The sequence below is a fragment of the Mauremys reevesii genome, linkage group 2 (genome assembly GCF_016161935.1).
Source record: "Mauremys reevesii isolate NIE-2019 linkage group 2, ASM1616193v1, whole genome shotgun sequence".
Lineage (NCBI taxonomy): Eukaryota > Metazoa > Chordata > Testudines > Geoemydidae > Mauremys > Mauremys reevesii.
The window spans coordinates 76,120,384-76,139,721 of record NC_052624.1 but is presented as its reverse complement, the minus strand read 5'-3'; the positions used below and the strand labels follow the sequence as shown (position 1 = coordinate 76,139,721).

Below are 19,338 nucleotides of genomic sequence, written 5' to 3'. Positions count from 1 at the left end.
ATGAGGTCTCACCAGTGCCTTGTATAATGGTACTAACACCTCTTTATCTCTACTGGAAATACCTCACATGATGCATCCCAAGACCGCATTAGCTTTTTTCACAGCCATATCATATTGGTGGCTCATAGTCATCCTGTGATCAACCAATACGCCGAGGTCCTTCTCCTCCTCTGTTACTTTCACTTTCAATGAAAGGGACAGGCAGGGCCAAGTCAGTGGCATGGGCAAAAAACAGACACACCAAGAGATTGGACTCAGGAAAATTTATTCAACAGCCAGCCTGCAATTTCGGGTGTCTAACCACCCATAGGTGCTGACTTCTGCTGGCGCCAGTGGGATTTAGTGGAAGAAGGCACAGCGGTGGTGAGAGGGACCCTCCAGACGGCCTGATATGCTATGGACTTGGTGGCCAGCGTAGTCGCCTCTGGTTGCAGTCCTCCGGGTTATCCCAGGAGATGCAGGCCACCATTCAGGATGTCCCATTTGAGGGGGCAGTCTATTCTCCGAGCTCATGGACACAAGATTCCCTCCATTCCTTAGGCCTTCATACCCCTCAGCAGGCCAGAAAGCCGTTCTGTCCTCCACCTCCCCAGTCTAGGTCCTGGGGGACTCCCTGACTGAGCACCTACAGGAAACAGAATAGAGACAAGGGGTCTAAGCAGCGACACCTGCCATCTTCCCGTTTGTCTGCTCAGCCTGGCCCTTCTAGGAACCAAGGAGACCAGAAGAAGGCATTTTGAGGGTGCGCTCAAGGATAGTGCCTCAGGCACATCCCAGGATCCACCTTCCTACTCTTTCCTCAACCGCCTGCGCCCCTTCTGGTTGGAACTGGTCACAGCTGACCTGAGACCGCTGGGTGCTCAATGTAATATCTTTGGGTTACATGCTGCAGTTTATGGCCAATCCTCCTTTCCACCCCTATTCCCCATCCCTCTTCAGGGACCCTTCTCATGAGCAACTTCACATTCAAGAGGTCGAGAACCTCCTGCACTTGGGGGCGGTGGAGGAGGTCCTTCAGGACATGAAAGGAAAAGGGTTCTACTCCTGCTATTTCCTAATCCTGAAAGCAAAAGGGGGCCTCAGACCCATTTTGGATCTTCATTGCCTCAACAACTCTCAAGAAGTTTTGCATGGTCTCCCTGGCCTCCAAAATCCCCTCTCTGGATCCAGGAGACTAGTAGTCCATCCTTTACTTGAAGGACACATATTTCCATTTTCCCAGGGCACAGGCACTTCCTTTGTTTTGTTCTTGGCCAGCACCATTTCCAATTCATGGTGCTGCCCTTTGGTCTCTCGTCAGCTCAAGAGTATTCACAAAGTGCATAGTGTCAGTGGCTGCTTACCTGAGGCACCAGGGTGTTCACATTTACTCCTACCTCAATGACTGGCTAATAAAGGGCCAGTCCTGGGATCAGGTGTAGCGGCATCTCAATCTGGTTTGCTCCACCTGTCACAACCTGGGGCTGTTAATAAATGAGACAAGGTCAATCTCAATTCCAGTTCAACACAGAGTTCATTGGAGCGGTCCTCGACTCTACTCAGGCCAGAGCCTTCCTCCCTGAGGCCCAGTTCCAAGCCATGGCGGACCTGATCTCATGCATGCAAGCCCCACCCTCTCACCACTGCTCACATGTGCCTGCAATTGTTGGGCCACATGGCGGCCTGAACTTACATGGTCCAGCATGCCTGGCTCCGCCTCAGGTCAGTCTACCAATACCAGTCTATTGTCAACATCAAGGGATATTTTTTCGAGTACAGGTTTAATGTAATGAGATGTTGGCATCTTGATCTCCCACAAAGAAGTGCTGACAATCTCTATCAATTATGGGGCTAAAATCCTGTCAGTTTTCACTGGCCATGAGGATAATCAGTCCATTTCATAAGCTGTTGAATACCCCAGCACCTCCACAAATTGAATAGGTAGGACTAGTTGAAACTCAGCTCGACAGGATTGGGTCTCACTTCATTAACTCTGGTCCCAGTCTGAAAGTGATCAATTTCGTTCAGAAATTAGATGGAAAATCCTTGGTTGATGCTTTATTTGGGTGGAGACAGCCCATTTCCCCATGCAGTGCACGCATGATCAGCAAAGCTCATAGCTATGTACATTATTATTGTATCTTGATGCTTTTGATACTTTTGATTCGCAGCTCCCACATTACCTCTGTTTGAATTATGTAGCACCTTTCGGGACTGTTGATAATGCCGTGGTTGTGCAGAAGGGGAAAGAAATTTGTGAAATGAAAATATGCAAAAAGTAGTTTCAAGGAGTAGTTATTTGTTATAAATTTAGGCAAAGAAATGACCTTTATGTAAATAATATCTTAAGTAATTTGTGATGTAGCTTTTAAAGAGCTTCGCATCTTTGGAAAGTGCCATTACAATCCTTAAGCAGGTCCAATGAACGTGGAATAGATTTAGTGTCGAGATATGCTCTGCTCACTACCTTTGTGTACATATAAAAACACTGAGTACTCTCTCTAGGCTACACTAGGAACTGACCTCCAAGGAGCAGGATCAACACAACTTCTGAAATAGATTTAATCTGGGGAGGGGAAGTGAATTATATAAAGTGGCTTCCTGCATGGAAATCTCTTGGGTCCCACTTAGCATGTTTTTAAGTCCCATTTACTGTAGATTCTTAAGTATTTTGCTGAACTGGTACCTTATTTCCAAATACATACACATTAAATTCCCTGTGTATTCTATCCACAGCCCATCTCCTCCAAAACTGAGGGACTACCAAGGCAGTATAATGCTGTGGAGGTAATGCACATGCCTTCCATGTCTTTCCTACAAGGAAGAGTGAAGAGAGAATATGTTCCACAGTCCTTCAACCAGGGGCGGCTCTAGAAAGTAGGCTGCCCCAAGCAGCGCGGTGCGCTGCGCCGCCCTTCCCCGGTCCCGCAGCGGGTCCCCTCTTCCCACGGCTCCGGTTGAGCTCCTGCCGGCATGCCAGCGGCAGGTCCACCGGAGCCCGGGACAAGCGGACTTGCCGCAGGCATGACTGCGGCGGGTGTCATGGTCCCGCGGCTCCGGTGGACCTGGGCGGGAGCTCAAACTGAGCCGCGGGAAGAGGGGACCCGCCGCAGTCATGCCTGCGGCAGGTCCACCGGAGCCAAATGCCGCCCCCCGGGAAAGGGCCGCCCCACGCGCCTGCTTGGCGCGCTGGTGTCTAGAGCCGCCCCTGCCTTCAACAAAGAAATGCCACTCGGTAAATGGGCCTTTTTATTGATTCACTTATACATAATACGATTCCTTTAAAATATGAAGCTTTTATATTCTAATTGTGTATAAAATAATTCCTGGAAGAAAAACAGTGAAGCAGCAAAGGATTAATGGTTTAATGATAATCATGAAGTCCCATGTACTACAGATGGAAGAACAGGGCTGTAACTTGGCTATATTTTTGTAGTCAATTAAATGTAGTGAAGGAAATGAAAATGTCCTGAAAAGTAAACAACATTATATTGACCTTGTTGTATTGTTTGTGGACTATAAAAATTAAGGTGGGAGTTTTTTTAAATGTGGTAAACCTCCTGTTATTATCATAAATGTTTATCACCAGATTCCATTCCCACAGAGTTCTGTGGTTAAAGAAATTCCCATTAAGCAGTTTTAGGGATTTTCTTCATGAAAAATAACAAATTGCTAAATGTGATTCTTTTTAATAAATATATATAGGCTTGAGGTGTCATTGACCCATATTTAAAAATACAATTCTTGTGCACCCGAAGGCATGCTAGGCACCTCATCGAACAAAGAAAAGATGTGGTTTCTTTCCAAAAGAGCTTACCATCTCAATAGACATGACAGACAAAGGACATGGAAAGGAGTTACAAATATAGCAAAACTTCTAAGATGATGTTAGGCACACTTCTTTTTTTGTTTTGTTTTTAATATCATACTCCTTTCTCTTCTATCCAGTACCCTAAAGTCTATCTAAAGAGATTAAAGAAGTCAGAGGAAAACAGTATCATAATCCATAAATAGATGAGAATTTCTTCTGGATAAATTCTTTCAAGTATATACTTGGATTACACTGGTCCAAAGTAGTAAATCTAATATATTAAATGATATTCTTGAATGAGTCTATTTAATATTCCACAATACAACCAAAATAGGAAGACTTTTTTTCACATTAGACACTAAAGAACAAAATATCTACCCAGCAAGTGATAATGCACTATTATTTCTGCTTATTTACATAGCACTAAAAGTGTACTAAATATTTATATTATAATTATGGAGCACTAATATAATGCAGCATTCAACCATTAAGAAAATATAGTACAAAATACTGTAGTGCAAATGAATTACAGATTTATATAAGCACAACCATGTGCCACAAGAAACCCAGAATGTTAAGATTGCATGTTATATACAAACAGAACGATTTTGTATAATATATGTGTGGTATATATAGACACACACACACACACACACAAATAACAGAGTATATTATCCTTGTCATGCCTGAGCATTTCCTTTTTAATAATGTACATATATTCTCAATGCCTTAGAAACTCTCACATCACAAACTGCTAGACAAATATTGACACAATGAAGAACAAATAGTGTGATTAATTTTTCATGCAGTATCCTTACACATGACCACCAGCACAGCACCATCTAGTGGGACACAAACAAAACATGCAAACGAATCTTTACAGCATGTGTATTTCATCTAGAAGCCATTTTTCTGTGAGCAGGCACATGTAGAATTTTATGGTTCTTCTGGACTCTTTTTTTTTTCCTAGCCAGGATAAAATAATTCAGCAGCAAAGATTTAGCTATTGCAAGAACATTGTAATCATTTGCAGCTCCGTGGCTAAGAAAAAATTGGCAAAGTATAAGTTAAGGGTGTGGGCCATGGAAATTTGGAATATTCAGCTTTTGTTAAATCTTCATTCTATAAAATGCCATGGCTATTCTATAGTGTGACATGGTTCAGGCTTTTGATGGTTTACAAAGTGACAACTCCCCTGTAAGCTACCATCTCTCAGGAAACAGAGATGTAAAATATGCATAAATCATCTACATTTTCTCCTGATTAAATGCATGAGGCACAAACTTCAGAGAGAAACCAGCATTTGAAGTTAGACTGTTAAACCGACAAACTTGGGAGCAGAGGTGACTTGTGCCTGTCGATAGTAGGGAGGCAGAGTGAGGGCAGCTGGCTTCAGCAGTGTTACTAAGCATGCTCAGTCCACGTGAGCGTGCTCAGTACAAACCACACAGCAAATCTGGGGGGCACGTGACCCCGCATGCTCCCGCTCACATGTTGCCTCTGCTTGGGGGCCTGAAGTAAGGCACCTAACTGCATACTTAAACACCTCACTAAATGCCTGTCCTAATCAGTGCTATGTTAGTCAAGAGTCAGGCTGAGCAACCTAGCCATAAACTGGATGATTGTTTTGGAAGTGCCATGAGAAAGGAGATACACAACATGTGTACAGAAGTAAATGTACTGTGATTAATTCAGCTGTAAAAATGAAGTAGGCCAGGCTATGGATTTGAGAGCCTATGCCAATGAGAGTGACAGTGACGGTGGAAAACTAGCCAGTCTTTAGTACTATGGAGGAGATGGTTGTGCTTCCATAATTAAAGTTGGGTTCCATTTTATGCTTAAAGCAGGGATTCAACCTCTTTGTTGTGTGGAGAAAATACAGTGATCCTCCCCAAACATATAGCACTTACTCTTTGAGTACAGAATGACTTACCTGAGCATGTACAAGTAAATTCATTAATTGGTGTGAATTAAAATTAAAAAAACTGGATCCTTTAAGAAATGTATCATGTATCAGCACCTTTTTTTCAGAAAGCTCTTTAAAACATAACCCAAAATCTTCAAACTTTCCATATAATTGAAATCTTGTGCATAGGCTATATTTGAATAAATTAGGTTGTAATTAAGATATGTTATTAACAATTGTATCTAATTGTTATTATATAGGTTATACTCCAGGGGACTTCTGCACCGCTGCACATGTGCATAATTAATGAGTCGTGTATATTTTTAATTTTTTTGCACAGAAAAAAGCTTCTGCTGAAAAGTTGCTGAAGTTTTGCTTTTTACCCACCAGAGGGCGCTGTGGCAATAGAACACAGCAGCCACTGCCAGCCAGTGAGGGAAGAGAAAAAGCCTGCCTTCTTCACCAGATCAGAAGACAGGGCCTCTAGAGAGACAGAGACAGCATGAGGTGCTGGGGGAGTCAGACAGGATCAAAAGGGCTTATGTGGGAGGACAGACTGGCCAGGGGCTGAATGGGAGTGGAGGCACAGGGCCACGGGTGGGGGGAGGTGCAGGGCCACATGGTGATGGGTGAGGGGGTACAGAGCTACATAGGGACAGACGGCATCTGAGTGGGAGCATGGAGACACATGGGGATGGGGAGGATATCAGGGCTACATGGGGATGGGGGGAGTGAGTGTCTGAGTGGGGGTGGAAGGACACATGCCTGAGTGAATGGGAGAGGCTAGAGGTCAGCCAGGGTCTGCATAGGGGAAGCTCCCTAACAGACCCTCTCCTCCCCCCCCCAAAAAAAACCCTGTTCCATATTTTTCCCATCCATACCCAACAACCCTCCAAGTTCACACCCAGGCTCCTTCCCAGCAATTATTTCCCTCTCCCTCAGCTCCTCTCTTACCCTGACTCCCCCTAGCCTTTGTACTGCTTCTTGCAGGAAATATGGTTCTGATTGTAGTTTAAATGAATTATTACTCAGAGTTCTGTATTAATATGCCCAGTAAGGAATCTATTTGTCAAAAAACATTTCCTGAATCTTTTTTGTTGTCTGTATTGTTACAGACATACTTGCTGACAGGTATTTTGAAATAAACGACCAAAAATAATTGAAACTAGTGTGATTATATTGTGTTATTTTGACAAATAAAATATGCAAAATTTTGCAAAATTGTAAAATATTGTGTGTAGAATTTTTTATTTTTTGTTGCAGAATTTTAAATATTTTTGGCGTAGAATTTCCCCAGGAGTAAGGTTACAACAGAGTCAGATCAACACCTCTGGTAACTCTTAAGTGTGACATCAAAGGTAACTCAACCAATCATCATCTTTGCTTACACCTAATCTGCACGCAACCCTTCCATTGGTTGCAATGAGTCAGTAATATGAGGAGGATGGCACATGTGTCAAGAGTTTTCCCAGATTACTTGATCCAACTGTTACTACTCTTTGAAGGATCCACAGCTACATGCTTGCTTGGGCATCCGTGCTTGGGCTCCCCATTGCACTGCTGCTTCTACTCCACTGCACACTGAAACAGCCCTGCTGGGGAAACAGAGAGGAGTGTAATGGGAACCCTTAGTGCACCAACACATTGGAATTCAGGAGCAGGACACTCCTACCTTTATATAATGCCAATCTCACTCACATAACCCTCTACTAGTAAGTCACGTGTAAATTAAGGGCCAGATTCACCAATATGCTTTGCATTGTTCTTACAATGCAGTTTAACTGGCCAGTGCAGTCAGAACAATTTGCGCTGCTCTGCTATACTGGTAAATCTACCCTTAAAGTTTAAAAGTTTACACATAATTTGAGGTTAATAGTCTATAACATTAAATCATTAGAAAAATTAGAATGTAAGAACAGAATATAGGAAGCATTTTCTTTGTGTGTGTGTGTGTGTGTAAATTTTTAACTTTTAACACACCAAAAATATTCCAAGACACATAACTTCTTTAAAATGGAATTTAAAAACACTCCCTCCTGAGAATTGTAACCTGTGTCCAGCAGCTCAGCCCTGGGCACAATAGAGACCCATCACACTCCCTCGTACTTAAACACCCCTGGCTCCTCTCCCAAAACTCCAACCTACATACATTAAAATAGATTAATCATAATCCTAATCTTATTGCATTGGCATCACATCTGGACTCAGTGGATGTTTGCAATGTACCTCAAAAAGAGACTTTACCATTACCCTGTATGATGTCGAAGAGAGTAAGAATGATTCCCTTCTGCACAGCTGATTGAGGCTACTATGAAAGGAAAGAGGGCCGAACACATTCTGTAGTAAGAACGAGGAGCTTACCATTCATGATGGGTACCTATCTGAGCAGTCATCTCTAGGAAGCCACACGAGTAGTGCTGGAAGACTTGCATTTAGACCATTGGGGGTTTAAAATAAAAGCTTTGGCAAGAAGCTGTTGAAGACCTAGTCAAGCATCCCCTTGCTCAGAGGAGAATCCAAGCCTCTGGGTCTCTGAATACTCAAGTGTTTTAAGCTTCTGGAGTCTAAACAGAGTGTAACCACTATCCCAGTCTTTACTCCTGGGGGAATTGTGTGTCACTGTGCGTGCGCAGAATTCACGGCACCCATAGATTTCTTTGTTTCCCCATCAGAAGTCATGCGCCCCTCCCTGGCAGTGCAGGCAGGTCAGTTTGGGCTCCTGGAGCAGCCAGTAGAGACATAAATCACCATCAGGGAGTGGGGCTGGGCAGTTGTGCAAGTGAGAGAGAGACACTCTGTTCCTCTCGCTCACTAATGCAGCACGTTCAGTGTGGAAGTGCAGGGCTTTGGGGTGTTTCTGAGGAGGTAGGTGTGGGGCAGGCTCTGTCTCTTCAGGCAGAGCAGAATGTAGCAACCTGCCTGATTAGTAAATTGTTCCCGTTGTTCTTAGTGAATTCCCCCAGGAGCATAAAGCAGGTGTACAAATTTTAAGGCTCCTTTACATTGCCAGAGTGGTGTAAAGGAATCTTATTGTAAAGGACAGTATGGTCTTATAAATGCTTATGGTGCTTTAGGGATTAGAACGGGTCTAAATTTTTGGAGTGAAAATAATTCCTATCAAAATGTGCTCCGTGAACTGTTTGCTACTGGCCTTTCTAGAGATGGTCAGTAGCCAATATAAATTGCGAGTTTGAGGCCCCAGCCCTCACTTGCTTTTCAGTTGCCTGTGATGCAACACTGAGCATATGGCTGCATGTATTTGTTGACTAATAACTACAAGTAAAGGGTCAATACTAGTTATATTACTATTAGACAGAGGGGGTTTGGGGATTTCCCCCAATGCTTCTCACTCCCATTCTCCATCCATTGTATTGTAGTTTACATAAATAAGCAAAACAATTGAAACCAGCATGATTATATTGTGTTATTTTGACAAATAAAATGTGCAGAATTTTAAAATGTGTGTAGAATTTTTATTTTTTTGGTGCAGAATTCCCCCAGAAGTAAACCTTGGGATCCCTAGGCACACTCGAGCACATACCCTGTGTCTAATTGCAACCTATTGTCCAGCTGATTTGCCCTGACTGCAGTGGTGACCATAACCATCCACCCCCGTACTTAAATGCAACTTCTCCCAAAACTCCACTCCAAAGGCGTGAGGCTTCTGGTTTAAAGTGTAGCTCTCTCAGGAGATACACAGTAGTTGTACAGCATTCAACACATGGGAGAGACCTTTTTACACAAGTCTAACACATTTGTTTTTTTATTTCATCCTAAAAAGCACAAGAGAGTACAGATCATACAAATCAATACCCTCTACACCCATTTCTCTGCCTCAGTTTCCTCACTAATCCAGTGCATTCTCTGGACTGAGGTCAGAGCCCCTTAGGTTATCCAGACCAGAGTCCTTCTGTTCCAGTGCATGGCTTCTGGGCTTGATTATGGAGCCTTCTGCCCCTCAGCCAGCTTGCTTCCTTTGCCCTTGGGAGAGCATCTGGGCTCAGGAAAGCAGGCAGGCTCCTACATGCTAGATTGGTTCTCTCTCCTCTCAGCTTGAGCTGGAGACCAAATGGCTAATGACCCCCCAAGGAAGATGAGCTCCTCCCTCTTTATAACCTTCCACTAATTTCCTCATCCGGTGACCCTCTTTCCAGCTTCCCCAGATGAGCACAAACCCTTGCCAGGTGACTTTGTTGCCAAGGTGACCCCTCACAGATTAAACCAGTCATCCTGGTTGGAAGCTGTCTATTGTCTGGAGCAATTACATTTCAGTGGTCAAGCATTTTAAGTCAACAACCCTCTTTTGTTATTCTTTTCCCTCCAGCCTCTGGAATTTCAGCCCAACATGGAGGTAAACCAACAGTAGAGAAGGCAAAAGGCTGCACTTCAAAATGGAATTAGTTGGTTGATAAAGATTCATAGAGTTCACACAATTCATAAATTGTACAGGCAAATTCCCAAATTGTCACAGATGTTTTGTCTGGTGGACAAACATCAATAGCCAAATTGAAAAATAGAATAAAAGATGTAAGATCTGTCAACAGGCACAAACAAAGCACCAAACCATTCTTGAGGGTGACCATACTTACCATGCTGGTGCATACATATGGATTTTGTGGGACCTGCCCTAGGCCGCATGTCCCTTGCTGTGATCAATGACTCTCAAAATGTCTGGATGTAGTGTGCATACTATCTATAACAATAGCACATGCCACTGAAATATTAGGATATTCTTTTGAAAGGACTGGTATCCCACAGCAGATCATCAGATATAATTGGGCACAATTTACTTCATCAGAATTTCAAAGGTTTATTTAATGGCATGACACATTTCAAATTTAAAATAAAATATAATTTGAAATTATGGGCAGTGGTTTCAACTTCTTGTTGAGAAATTTCTTCTGATTCCATATTTCCTCTGAAACATATTTTATTACAAATACTGGGGCCCAGATCCTTCAAAGGAGTAGTCCCATTGTGACACTATGCCCCATATTCTTCACAGAAATATTATGATATGAATATGGCATTACTAAGATTGTTTTATGCAAGATAGGTCATGTGAAATATCATTGGAATGGTTATGATTTATTGAATGTGATTATCCTATTTGTATGTATGTATCATTTCTGTATCTGAAGTTAGGAATATTGACTATGTATCAGTTACTAAAGTGTTTGCACCTGAGAGCCGCTCACCAGACAGTAGGCAATCAGCCTGGATGGGCCATTACTACTTGTAGCCAGTTTCTTTAAGTATATTAAGCTTAGTTTGTATGTTTGCTTTATTTGCTCAGTGATCTAACTTGATCTGTTTGCTATTCCTTATAATAATTGAAAATCTATTCTTTGTAGTTAATAAACTTGGTTTTGTTTTCTATAAACCCAGTTTGTGCAATTCATAATGGGAGTGGGGGAGGGAGAGGGGGAGGCTGTGCATATCTTCCTCCATATTGAGGGAGGGAGCAAATTTCGTGAGCTTACGCTATACAGTTTTCTGTGTGGCACAAGACAACACAATTTTGGGTTTACACTCCAGAGGGGGTTGTCGCAACCCTATGCTCAGTTATGGTTTCTGTATGGCCAATAGTTGGTCTGCAGCCATCTTGTTCTGGTAAAAGGACAAGGCAACCTCCATCTTGGGTCAGGTTCTTGTTCCACAGAAAAGGCGGGAAAATGGAGAAAGCGGGAACCTAATCTTGCCCAACAACACCGTGGTGTCGTGTGCAACCCTAGGTGTGGTGTGCAACATTATAGTGCCGTGTGCAGATCCTGTTGACGTAGAGGGCAACAGCTCGGAGCCTGGAGGGCGTAGGAGCCAAGGACCAATCAGATGTTGACACGAGTAAAAGAGCCTTCGAATAAAATCATGTCTCGTGCCAGAATCTGGAGGAGTACTTGCATGTTAGTTGGAAGACTTGGATCCTCCTTCCAACTAGAAGGGTCTCCTGCGGATTTAGCCAGCTCGGGTCAGGTGGGATTAAGTTCCCATCAATTCATCATGCTCTCGGTGTCTGTACTGCTGGACATCTGCGCCTGGAGTGCAGTATTTGCATGCTAATTTCTGTAACATTTTGTTTGCTTAGCCTCCTTTTTCCCTCCCTTATTTGGTACCAAATTGTATATATAGTATATAAAAGTTAAATTGTTGTATTTTACAGTATCTGGTTAATGCTTGCACAGATTATTTGGTTTTGTGTATCTGTTCTGGATTTTAGTAGGTAGTTGATTATAGACTGTTTCAAGTTGTGTAAATTACTGTTCTGTCTCTGTGTGGAGTGTTTGAATCTAGGTGCCATCTCCTTCTGGGGATCAGCTGACCCAGGGGTTTCTGTCCCCGCGGTCTGAGTGAGTGGAATCTGCACAATCGCAGCCGCACTACACTTTGGGTAAAACCCTTGGTGTGAAAGCAAGGGTGGTTGAGGCAGTAGCCTGTGGGCTCCTTTTGTGTGTTGCACCGGGCACCACTCTGACGAACCCGAATTTCCTTCTTGTACAATTGGTGCATGTTTGTCCACTTAGTGTAAAGTAGCGAGTAGTGTAAATTTGTACGTTAATAATTTCTCAGGTGAATTTGTACTCTGACCATTTTTTGGGTGTGTTTGCATTTTGATAACATCTCAGTTAAAGAATTGCCCCTTTTTCCTGGCCCAGGTTGTAACTCTCCCCCAAATAAACACAGCCATTTGGCTTTAAACTTTATTCTGCTCCAGCTTGTTTTTAACTCTCCCAATAAAAAGCTGTTCGAACCCGTATCGGTCTCAGACAGGGGTGTGCACCTGAGTGCTGTGAATCCTCAACCTGAGTCTTCCCACACAGAGCTGATCTCAGTGTCTGTGTCTTTCTGCAGCTGGGTGTGTGTGTGTGTGCTGGAGGAGGCTTGAATGCCTGGCTCAGCAGAACAGGGTGAGGGAGCCAGGCTGGTGGAATGGGCAGGCTCAGTGGGACCCCAAGTACATCAGGTGGCACCCCGAAGTGTGGGGGGGGAACCTGTCACACCCATGTCTATTATTTGGAGCCTATGTCTATTTTTTGCCATGCTGCCATAACAGTTTGATACTACAGTTTGGAAACACAGTTTGTTTCTTTTTAATAGAAGTCACAGTGATCAATATGTATCAAATGGATATATAGAAAGCGGTTTTCAATTATTTTGTACTACCCTTACATAAGTAAGTACTGTATAAAAAATTATTCCTACTGTTGAATTAATTCTTACCATTACTTGCCTACAAGTTACAAGTTCTCTGAAAGCCATTGTGTCATTTTTTTCCCTTGGCATTTTCAACTAGAGCAAACATTTAGATGTGAGAAAATCTAACCTACAATCCATAATCTATTTATCGCCTAAAATATATTATGAGGCTGTAGAACAGTTCCTATAATTAATTATAGTTATAGAATTTTTATATAACAGCAGGAAAAATATAGCTTTCAAATCTCCATAAATATCTAAATGTCAAAGTCTGGCACCATAACTCAGTAGACAGTAGTTTCCACCTTATTAAAATATGTAATTTCATTTGCAAAATATACATTTTAATATTACAAAGAACAAGATTGTTTTGAACAATACATGTAACATTTCTACTTAATTTCTTTTCTCGGTCTATTTTTACTAATGAAAAATTAACTGTGGGGAAGATCATTATAATTAACATTAAGTGTCATCTGTATCCAGCTGGCGACTGTTAGTGGTGGTATTTATACGTTATTGAAGAATTTAAAAGACAAATCTACAGGCATTCCAAATATTTTGGGAAGTGCTTAATCCATTAGCAATATTTAAAGATTATATATTACAAAACTCTTGAATCAGCTGCCCCTCCAAAAATACTGGGAAACATTATTAATATTAGTTAACATTTATATAGCAGCAGCGCCACACAGCCTCAACCAGGTTAGGCCCCATTGTGCTAAGCACCGCACATATATATATATATATATATATAATGAGAGTCCCTGCCACAAAGATCTTATAATCTAAAAGAGAAGGCCTAACATGGAGATGAGACAAACAAGCGGGTTGGGGTGTGGGCAGGCAAGACAGGGTAAAAAAATTATAGCATGTGCATTCCAGTGAATAATGGTACCGTGTACATTACTTCTTTTGGATGCTACATGTATGCACCAATCTCTATATGACCACACAGCTCCAGGGAGGAATTTTCTCTTTTTTAACCTGTATTAAGTCTCCTACGTCTGAAACCAGTCCCAATGCAAGGTAGGGCTGGAGGAGGGGTGTGGTAGCAAGAGGTGGGGAACAGCAGACCTGGTACTTCTGTGAGTGTTCAGTGGATATAGAGGTTGGACACTACAGGGGAAAGCTTTAAGGAGACTGGGATACACCTTATGCCCGAGCCAATGGTCAAGCCAGAGTCAGGGTCAGCAGTTGGAGGCCAGGGTCAAAGCCAGGACTGCTAACTGATGATTGGAGGTGAAAGGGCAGGAACTGGAAAAGAGGCAAGGATCAAGCATGGAGCAGGAGCATGGTAGGAACAAGAGCAAAGGCAGGAGTGAGGCAGGAGGCAAGCGCCAGGAGAAAAAGAGGAATCAGGAAAAGGGTTGGATGCAGGATGCAGGCACAAGCAGGGTCCAATGCAGCCACAACAGGAAATCACCTTGTTGCTCAGACAAACTTCCTGTTACGCCTTCTGACTTAAATAGTGTGATTGGACCAATTGGTGGAGCCGGGCACTCCTCCAATCAAGGGTCCCGGAGGTGATGCCTTGGCTGATGCTATAGTCCTACTAGCTTCTCAGCCCACCAGCTTTCAGCAGACATTGTGTGGAGGCCAAGATGCAGCAGCTGTCTGGGGATGCCCAGGCCTGGATTCATAGACACAGAACATCATAACTAATGTCTACCTATCTCGCATCCTCTGTTCAGAACTCTTGGGGGCAGTGGCATACATCTCCATTGCACCATGGCTCCAGGCAAGGGTGTGCACATACAGGTTATACTGAGACACCACAGTGATGTTTAAACAGGATCAGTTTATTATTTATTTCTTTAGATTAAGACACCTACACAGGAGCTCTAGGTGCCATGGCATTTAGTCTTATAACAGCATAATACATCAAGCAGCCTTAAAAGAAAATTAAAACAAGAACAAATTAATTCAACACAGCCAACATATCAATTACAATAAATCTTCTTTATTCCCCCTCTTCTTGAAACATTTTGCACTGAGCCCAAAACCCTAAAAAGACCACAGCTTGGCAGGAAGAGGATGAGATTGTCAGGAAGTGGGACTACAGAGAGGCTGATGGGCTGCAACAACAATAAATAATGAACACACCATCCTGACTTTTCAAATCAGGCAGTAGCTGTGTTAAATTATCATCCTACTTCTTTAAGAAATTTATCCTATAAAGTTTTGGAACATACTGTATTTTTAAATCTATAATTATACTGAACAAAATGTGTTATTGGGAAATATCCCACATAAGTCATTATTATAAATAGTTATTATTTATATTATGGTAGAACCTAGAGGCTCCGCTGAAGGACTAAGGCTCTGTTGCACTAGGTGCTGAACAAACAAGTAACAAGAAGATAGAGATTATGCCAGGAAGATCACAGTGTATTTTAGACCAAAATGTAACATGCAGATGAAACAGAAGGATCAGGAGAAGGGGAGGAAACAATAACCATAAAACAAACATGTTTTGCATCAAAGTCAGTAGTCTCTGTTCAGCATCTGTTTAACCATGATCACCTTGGCAGTGTTTTGTGGGCATCATGAATACTCCAGTATTCCAGAGTGATACAATTGATTGAGAACATTGATGACTTTTCTCCGATTGTTGAGCATATGGGGGCAGATGTATATTACACAGGCCTTTGTAAGATCAAAAACTTAATGTGAAATTCACTGCTCTAAATATAAAATACATAAATATGTGTTGGATGGTGTCTGGAATATGTGCAAAATAAAATTTGGATGTAACTTTATGTATTACAAAGGAGAGTGTTCTAGACTTATTACTATTTTTAATTTTTATTATAGCTATAGCCAGGGAAAGTGATACAAGAAAGAAAGATTAAGAAAAACTGTAAAAGAACTAAAAAAGAGCCACCGTGGCTTAACCACCATGTAAAAGAAGCAGTGAAAGATAAAAAGACTTCCTTTAAAAAGTGGAAGTCAAATCCTAGTGAGGCAAATAGAAAGGAGCACAAACGCTGCCAACTTAAGTGCAAGAGTGTAATAAGAAAAGCCAAAGAGGAGTTTGAAGAACGGCTAGCCAAAAACTCCAAAGGTAATAACAAAATGTTTTTTAAGTACATCAGAAGCAGGAAGAAAGATGATAAAGTCATTGGAGAAACTAAATGGATTCTTTGCCTCAGTCTTCACGGCTGAGGATGTTAGGAGATTCCCAAACCTGAGCTGGCTTTGTAGGTGACAAATCTGAGGAACTGTCACAGATTGAAGTGTCAGTAGAGGAGGTTTTGGAATTAATTGATAAACTCAACATTAACAAGTCATCACCCAAGAGTTCTGAAAGAACTCAAATGTGAACTATTAACTAAGGTTTGTAACTTGTCCTTTAAATCCCAATGACTGGAAGTTAGCTAATGTAACGCCAATATTTAAAAAGGGCTCTAGGGGTGATAATTAGTTGAAACAATAGTAAAGAATAAAATTGTCAGACACATAGAAAAACATAAACTCTTGAGCAATAGTCAACATGGTTTCTGTAAAGGGAAATCGTGTCTTACTAATCTATTAGAGTTCTTTGAACAAACATGTGGACAAGGGGATCCAGTGGACATAGTGTACTTAGATTTCCAGAAAGCCTTTGACAAGGTCCTCACCAAAGGCTCAATTAAGCTGTCATGGGATAAAAGGAAAGGTCCTTTCATGGATTGAGAACTGGTTAAAGGACAGGGAACAAAGGGTAGGAATTAATGGTAAATTCTCAGAATGGAGAGGGGTAACTAGTGGTGTTCCCAAGGGTCAGTCCTAGGACCAATCCTATTCAATTTATTCATAAATGATCTGGAGAAAGGGTAAACAGTGAGGTGGCAAAGTTTGCAGATGATACTAAACTACTCAAGATAGTTAAGACCAAAGCAGATTGTGAAGAACTTCAACAAGATCTCACAAAACTAAGTGATTGGGCAACAAAATGGCAAATGAAATTTAATGTGGATAAATGTAAAGTAATGCACATTGGAAAAAATAACCCAACTATACATACAACATGATAAAGATCTTGGAGTTATCGTGGATAGTTCTCTGAAGATGTCCATGCAGTGTGCAGAGGCGGTCAAAAAGCAAACAGGATGTTAGGAATCATTAAAAAGGGATAGAGAATAAGACTGAGAATATATTATTGCCCTTATATAAATCCATATACTGTGTACAGATGTGGTCTCCTCACCTCAAAAAGATATTCTAGCACTAGAAAAGGTTCAGAAAAGAGCAACTAAAATGATTAGGGGTTTAGAGAAGGTCCCATATGAGGAAAGATTAAAGAGGCTAGGACTCTTCAGTTTGGAAAAGAGAAGACTAAGGGGGGACATGATAGAGGTATATAAAATCATGAGTGATGTTGAGAAAGTGGATAAGGAAAAGTTATTTACTTATTCACATAATACAAGAACTAGGGGTCACCAAATGAAATTAATAGGCAGCAGGTTTAAAACAAATAAAAGGAAGTTCTTCTTCACAGTCAACTTGTGGAACTCCTTACCTGAGGAGGTTGTGAAGGCTAGGACTATAACAATGTTTAAAAGGGGACTGGATAAATTCATGGTGGCTAAGTCCATAAATGGCTATTAGCCAGGATGGGTAAGAATGGTGTCCCTAGCCTCTGTTCGTCAGAGGATGGAGATGGATGGCAGGAGAGAGATCATTTGATCATTGCCTGTTAGGTTCACTCCCTCAGGGGCACCTGGCATTGGCCACTGTCGGTAGACAGATACTGGGCTAGATGGACCTTTGGTCTGACCCGGTACGGCCTTTCTTATGTTCTTATGTTCTTATGTTCTTACAAAAACAATTACTAATATGTGGCCATGTGTATTCTTGTTGATGCAGAACTTGTCTTTGGCTCCGTTTCCATGGAATTGGGTCAGTTGGTCTGTTATATCATGCAGTGAAAAACAAAGTTCTGAAACCAGAAGATTGATGGGAGACGGGAAAAGTTTAAGTGGTGCGATTAGGAGCTATGGGCAATCCTTATGAGGAAGATATACAGATGGACGGCAATGATATGCCTGGAATTTAGCAAACAACAGAATATTGTGAGATTATGGTTTTGTGATTCAGTTTACCACTGAAACTGTGTGATAGGGAACTTGGTAATGCTTTTGATCATGAGGTTTTACTGATGCATTTGTGAACCCTAGTGGGAATCACTCTTGAATGATTCCATTCTTTCCTGTTTGAGAAATCCCAGAGTTGGTTTGGGTTATCACCCACATACATTCTCCTGAGGAGTTTCTCATGAGTAGTACCACAATGTTTTCTTCTGTTTCATTTCCTTTTCAACATACACCACTACCTCAATATAACACCACCCGATATAACATGAATTTGGATATAATGTGATAAAGCAGTGCTCGGGGGGGGGGGGGGGGAAGCAGGGCTGCGCACTCCGGTGGATCAAAGCAAGGTTCAATATAACACGGTTTCACCTATAACGCGGTAAGATTTTTTGGCTCCCAAGGACAGCGTTATACTGAGGTAGAGGTGTATATAGAAGGTCATATGGACTATGTCATTGGCATGTGGATGTCACACAGCTCTGTGACTGATTTTCATCATCTCTGAATGGAATAATCATTTGTCAGGGTCTAGATGAGACTGTGATATGAATACTAGCCAGCTGACTGATGCTTAATCACTTTAAAGCTTACATTTTAAAATGGGAAGCAATGTTAGTGGGGTATGGAAAGGTCTTCAAGGTACAGCAGGAATGGATCCCCATTTTTGAGGGAATTTGTTCTCCCCTTTAGTTCAAGTTGTTCACACTCCACAGCAGCTTTTGGATCCCTGACTTCTTCTGGATTTCCCATTTTCAACTAGCTGAACATTTCTGATTGTTTCTTTTAGATCCAGTCCTTGAGTAATCCATGTTTTTTGACCTCCACAATGGAATACCACAATGCACTCTACTTGGAGCTACACCAAAAACCACTCAGACAGTTCAGCTACTGTAACCTGAGCTGCCCATTAGGTTGGAAGTGTTAGCGACAGACAAGTTGTTACCCCACTTCTTTGCTTGTCTTCCTGTTGCTAACAGGTGGAATTGAAGACTTTGCTATATATAGCCCTTGGGTCCTGGCTCTCTGACAAGCTACCTGTACCATCATAGCAACTGAGTTCAGCCTGGGACCTTGAGCTAAGAGTCCCCGGCCTAAATGAAACGGAGTTGGTGGTCAGCTATCCTCAATGGAGGGTCGTTGTTAATAAACAAACCTCAGCACAAATTTTCTCCCTAATCTTATCTTCACTGTTCCTAGGGTTTGTCACACTGAATTTCCTCTGTCCCAAACCCTACTTCCCTCTGCCTCAAAGAGAACACTCTAGTCCCTCTTATGGTATATGGTTGGAAATAACAAGATCCACCTGTCAGAATGAGTCAGCAGAAATTACTTTCAGATTTCAGAGTAGCAGCCATGGCAGTCAGTCT

The 19,338-nt window shown here is 41.9% G+C and overlaps 1 long non-coding RNA gene across 2 annotated transcripts in view; it reads right to left on the bottom strand.

Moving 5' to 3' along the window:
* Positions 1-315: 315 nt before the first annotated feature.
* Positions 316-19,338, bottom strand: part of LOC120399205 — a 30,723-nt gene continuing 11,700 nt past the window's right edge. The window contains exons 4-5 of one of the 2 annotated variants that reach the window (XR_005595029.1): positions 1,344-1,463; positions 316-625 (exon numbers count right to left, since the gene is read on the bottom strand). This is a non-coding gene — a long non-coding RNA (uncharacterized LOC120399205). The remainder of the gene's footprint in view (positions 626-1,343; positions 1,464-19,338) is intronic. The other variant, XR_005595028.1, reaches the window with a different exon arrangement.